This window comes from Amia ocellicauda, unplaced genomic scaffold (assembly GCF_036373705.1).
Source record: "Amia ocellicauda isolate fAmiCal2 unplaced genomic scaffold, fAmiCal2.hap1 HAP1_SCAFFOLD_33, whole genome shotgun sequence".
In the NCBI taxonomy this organism is placed as follows: Eukaryota; Metazoa; Chordata; class Actinopteri; order Amiiformes; family Amiidae; genus Amia; species Amia ocellicauda.
The window spans coordinates 789,001-795,000 of record NW_027102898.1 but is presented as its reverse complement, the minus strand read 5'-3'; positions in this window follow the sequence as shown (position 1 = coordinate 795,000).

The following is a 6,000-nucleotide window of genomic DNA, read 5'->3' as shown; positions in this document are numbered from 1 at the left end:
ATTTTTAATATTTTAAAGTATGTCTCCCTGATTTTTGTGTATTTAGGGCAGGACAGCAGGAAATGCGCCTGTGTTTCGACCTCCCCTAGGTCACACTGGCTGCACAGCCGCTCTTCTCTGGCAACCCAGAATTTTCTGTAGCGGCCTTTTTCAATGGCGAGGCTGTGGTCACTGAGCCTGTATTTAGTTAGATTTTGTCTCTCTTTTATATTTTGGATTTTTAAGTATTCAGCCAATGTAATGTTTCTATTCAGGGCCCGGTAGCATTCCAATTTGTTTTGTAATTCTAATTCGTGTCTCTAATCTTTTGTGTATTTGCTTTTCAGGTACATGTCAATTTTCCCAATTGTTGTTGTTTTGGTCATTGTGTGTTCGGGCTCTGTGAGCCTCAGAGCCGTGGGGGCGTTTCTGTGTACGTGTAAGATGTTTTTATTAAATTCTAGGTGGAATATTTCCATGGGGCTTTTGTCCCAATTGTTGTTATTGAGGTTCATGAGGGGACCCCACACTTCGCTCCCATATAGCAGGATTGGTTGGATGATGGAGTTTAATATTTTAATCCAAATAGTTATTGGTATTGTTGTTTTCCCAAATTGTGTCTTTATGGCATAAAATGCCCGGCGTGCCTTGTCTTTTAATGCGTTTATAGCCAGGCTGAAGCTCCCTGACGCACTGATGGTCAGGCCAAGGTAGTTGTATCTGGTGCAGTGCTCTAATCCAGTGCTGCCCAGAGTGAAGCGGTACCTGTTTCCCTGAGATGGGGCTTTTTTCTGGAAAACCATAACTCTGGTCTTGTCCAGATTGACTGCCAGGGCCCATTTCTGACAGTACTGCTCTAGCAGCGCCAGGTTCTGCTGAAGCCCCTGCTCTGTGGGCGACAGCAGCACCAGGTCGTCTGCGTAGAGCAGGAACTTGATCTCTGTGTCATGGAGAGTTAGGCTGCGGGCGTCAGACTGCTCCAACACTGTGGCCAACTCGATGATGTAGATGTTGAACAGTGTTGGACTCAGACTGCAGCCCTGTCTCACTCCCCGCCCCTGAGTGAAGAACTCTGTTCTTGAGTTGCCAATTTGAACTCCGCATTTGTTTTCAGAATACATTGATTTAATGATGTCATAAACTTTACCCCCTACACCACTCTGTAGAAGTTTATAAAATAATCCCTTGTGCCAGATTGAGTCAAATGCCTTTCTAAAGTCTACAAAACAGGCAAATATTTTTCCTTTATTGTTTTGGGTATATTTATTTATGAGGGTGTGTAGAGTGTAAATATGATCGGTTGTGCGGTGTTTTGGTAGGAAGCCAATCTGACTCTTATTCAGGACACTGTGCTTGGTAAGGAAGGCCAGTATCTGGGCGTTGATGATACTGCAGAACACCTTCCCCAGGTTACTGCTCACACAGCTGCCCCAGTAGTTATTGGGGTCTAATTTGTCTCCACTTTTAAAAATCGGGGTGATCAATCCTTGATTCCCGACCTCAGGGAAACACCCGGCTCTCAGCACCAGGTTAAAGAGTTTGAGCAGAGCCTCCTGCAGCTGCGGGCTGCTGTGCTTCAGCATCTCAGGGCTGATGCTGTCGGGGCCGCTGGCTTTCCTGGGTTTGAGGATTTTGAGTTGATGTTTTAGTTCCTGTATTGTAAATGGGTTATCTAAGGGATTTTGGTTATTCTTAATGATTTCTTCCAATTTATTTAGGTTTTTTAATATTTTAACCTGTTCTGGCTTTGGATTGTTTTCAACATTTTGGTAAAGTTTTTCAAAGTGTGTTTTCCAGATTTCTCCATTTTGAATTGGTATTTCATTTTTTGTTTTTGGGGTATTTATTCTGCCCATATAGTGGTCTTTTTTCTTACTGAGGAGTTGCTTGTAGTGCCGCAGGGCCTGGCAGTAGCTGAGGCGAGCCTCCTGGTTGTCGGGCTCTCTGTGTTTAGTGTTGGAGAGATGTCTCAGGTGTTTCCTAGAAGTTTCACACTCCTGGTCACACCACTGTTCTTTTTTTCTTTTAGACGATTTCATATTTTGGTTTTTAATTGTTTTAATGTTTGATTTTAAAGCCAGTCTCTCAAATATTTCATTCAGTGTTTTGGTGGCTGAGTTTATTCCGTTTTGGTTTATTTGATAGTGTGAGGATTGATATCTGTCTAACATGTTTTCAATCTCATCACTATTCAGGGCTCTTGTGTAGTTCTCTGTGCTGGGCTCTGACCATCTCTAACTGGGTGGCAGGGAGACCAGTTTTGTGGGAAGTTTGGCTCTGACTTGTGGCTGCGCTGATCTTTTTAGGTAAAGTGTTATTTGGCTGTGGTCTGATAGTGGAGATTGTTGTCTGACTATAAACGCATTGTTGGCTTGTGGGTCCAGGTCAGTTATGGCGTAGTCCACCACACTGCTGCCCAGAGCCGAGCAGTATGTGAATCTCCCCAGAGAGTACCCCCTGGTCCTGCCATTGATGATATATAGACCCAGGCTTTTACATAGGCGCACTACCTGCTTCCTGCTCTTGTTTACCACGCTGTCGTGGCTGTGTCAGTGTGGAGGTGTGTGTGTGGCACAGCGGGGAGTCTCCGAACAGGTGTGTGTTCCCCTCTGTATTGATGTAGTCCATCTCTCTGCCAGTCCTGGCATTGAGATCGCCACACAGCAGTACAGAGCCCAGGGTCTGGAAGTGGCAGATTTCGTTTTGAAGCTCATGAAAGCCTTCCTCATTATAGTAGGGGGAGTCTGCGGGTGGCATATAAATTGCACATAGGTATATATCTGTGTTATTTTGTAGGGTGTCTTTTCTGATTTTCATCCACAGGTGTGTGTCTCCTCTCTGTACTGGGCATAGGGCTGCTCGGAGCTCCTCCCTGTACCACACGATAATCCCCCACGAGGCCCTGCCACACCTGACTTTGTGTTTTTTATAGGAGGGCACAATCAGCTCCCTGTATCCATTGTATCCATCCAGTGTATAGACATATCTGCACAGCACCAAGTCTCTACAAGAATGAAAACATCTGAACTATTTACAGTGTTGATCAGTTCAGGGCCTGTGCTCTTCATTCCAAAAGTTGAGGAGCGTAAACCCTGCATATTCCAACTGCTTATTTTAAAGGACATGTTAATATATTTTATTATACTTGTCTCTTCTACATAAGAAAGTTTAATTTGTGGTCTACAACTGATATTATATTACTATTAATAATTATATATGGATATACATAATAATCACTCAAAGATTTTATCTTTGCATCAAAATATCAGAATAATTAAATCACATTTTTTCTTACTCTCCATCTCCACAACCATATATATGTGTGTTGAGGCTCAGTTAACTCAGCAGTGTGATACAGATGACACTGAGGAGTTGCCTTATCTGGGCCAGCTGGGCAGCATCGGGCCTCCAGGCTCTGGAAGCCGCTGCTGCGTGGCTGTGTGGCTGTGCTGGTCCCCGGCTGTCCGCTCTGCTGTGCTGGACGGGCCCTCTGGGGATGGGGGGGTGGGGAATGGGGCCGCGGGGTCTCAGGGGCTGGGGCTGGGGTGGAGCCGGTGGCTGGGGATGTGGCCGGGGGCTGGGGGGTTTGCTCCTGGTCTCGAGGTGGGGGTGTGTGGGGTTTCGGCCCAGGGTTGTGTCCTTGAGGACCTTTGAGATGATCCTCACACCCGTCTTGTTGAGGTGGACGTGGTCATACAGGTGATGTGGCTGGATGTCTCAGTGGTGTGCCAGGTGGACGTTGGGGAGGAGGGCACATCTTCGGGACACTTCTGCGTTGATGGCCTGGATGATGTGCAGGGGCACGTCTGTGCGGGGCAGCAGTGTGGAGATGGAAATTTTGGCAGTTGGGAATTCCTCTGTGGCTTTCGTTGCTACCTGTCTCAGGGCTGAGGCCACATCGCCCCTGCGGGCACTCAGGTCGTTAGGATGAGGATGTGTTTGACTTGGCAAAGCCTCCTCTTGGAGAGCAGCTCCAGGGCTCTCTGTGCTGTGGAGCACCAAAGCTTTTTCACTTTTCGCCCAGGGAAGAGGCGCCTCTCAACCAGGAACTTCCCATTGGATTCGCTCAGAATGACCACCTCTGCGTTGACCTGCCACTCCGGGTTTGCGTCGGGAGTGGTGGGGGCAGCGGGTGTGTTTTGGGGGAGTGGCGTTTCAGGGGGTTGTGTATTAGTGGCAGGTCTGGTGATAGTGGGTGTGTCAGGAGTGGTGGGGAGTGTGGGTGGATCAGTGGGTGCGTCAGGGGTTGGAGGTGTTGTGGGGTCAGTGCAGTGCAGTCTCTGTGCTCCAGTGATGTGTAGCTCCTCTCTTAGCTCCTCCAGCTGGCTCTGCAGGCTCCTTAGCTGGCTGTGCTGGGGTGTCCTGGTCAGCTCCTCCCTCGCTCTGCGCAGCTCCGTCCTCAGGGTTTGGCTCTGCTCCTCCAGGTCTCTCACTGCTGCTCTCAGCTCATGGATCTCAGCCTTGTGCTGCATCTTTAGTCTGTGCATCTCATCCCGGAGCTGATCGCACAAGGAGGTCTGGGCCAGGGTGCTCAAGGTCTGCTCCCTGAACTCCGCAAACTCCAGCTCCAGCACTGATAGGCATTCCTTTAGTGTTTTAATGTTGCTGGAGAGTTTTGGGGAGACAGGGGGGCAGTCTGTGGGAGATGGGGCACTGTCTGGCTCCGTGTGGCTGGGGGCAGACTGCAGGGTGGCCGGCTCTGGCTCTTGTTTCTCTACCTCAGTCTGCTGCTTTGAGGTGTGGAAGCCGAGAGCTAATTGGTCCAGGCTGCTCTCGCTGCCCTGCACCATGATGGTCCCGTTGTGGTATACATTAAAAGTGAGCATCACACTGTCTGTGTCTTTCTCTACCAGCACTGAGATCTGCCTGCCTCTGCTAATGCCCCTCTTGTTGTTATTGGGGTATGTCTGGCACAGGGTTTTGTGAAAGGCGCTGTAGAACAGTAGATTGTTCTTGACCCTGTTTTCTCCTTTACCGGTGTAGTCTAGGATGAGGGTCTCAGGAGATGCTCTCATCACAGCTTGTTTGTAGTCCTTCTTAGCCTGTGCAGAGCGAATGTCTTCAGGGTATCGGATTTCAAAAGGCAGCTCTGCAGTCAGACTGCTGTTCGATAGATTTCTATCAGTCTCAGTGGCAGTTGGGCTCTCTCCTACTGTCACTCTATTCAAATCGGAGCTCTGCATTTTCATTGGCTGAGTCAACTACTGAGAATGCTTATTTATTTTATTAATACATATTTTTTTGTTTAATTATTTGTCTCTTACCTCCAATTCTTGTCTTCAGCTTTTCTTTTCTGACTTTTCTTCCTGAACTGTCTCTCTGCTTTCTTCTTTTTGTGTTTCTCTTAAAATTATTATTTTTTGAATACTTTTTCTTCTGAATTTCTATTCCATGTCTTCTGTGTATGTTTATAGTGCTATATATTCATTTGTAAATCACAAATTAAATCCGCTTATGTATAAAAACAAATGTTTTTTAGGAGCTCATATTCCTCTCTCTCTCTCTCTCTCTCTCTCTCTCTCTCTCTCTCTCTCTCTCTCTCTCAATTCATTTCATTTGTATTGTCAAAGCAATTGGACATACATACACATACATACATATACACTCACCTAAAGGATTATTAGGAACACCTGTTCAATTTCTCATTAATGCAATTATCTAATCAACCAATCACATGGCAGTTGCTTCAATGCATTTAGGGGTGTGGTCCTGGTCAAGACAATCTCCTGAACTCCAAACTGAATGTCTGAATGGGAATGAAAGGTGATTTAAGCAATTTTGAGCGTGGCATGGTTGTTGGTGCCAGACGGGCCGGTCTGAGTATTTCACAATCTGCTCAGTTACTGGGATTTTCACGCACAACCATTTCTAGGGTTTACAAAGAATGGTGTGAAAAGGGAAAAACATCCAGTATGCGGCAGTCCTGTGGGCGAAAATGCCTTGTTGATGCTAGAGGTCAGAGGAGAGTGGGCCGACTGATTCAAGCTGATAGAAGAGCAACTTTGACTGAAATAACCACTC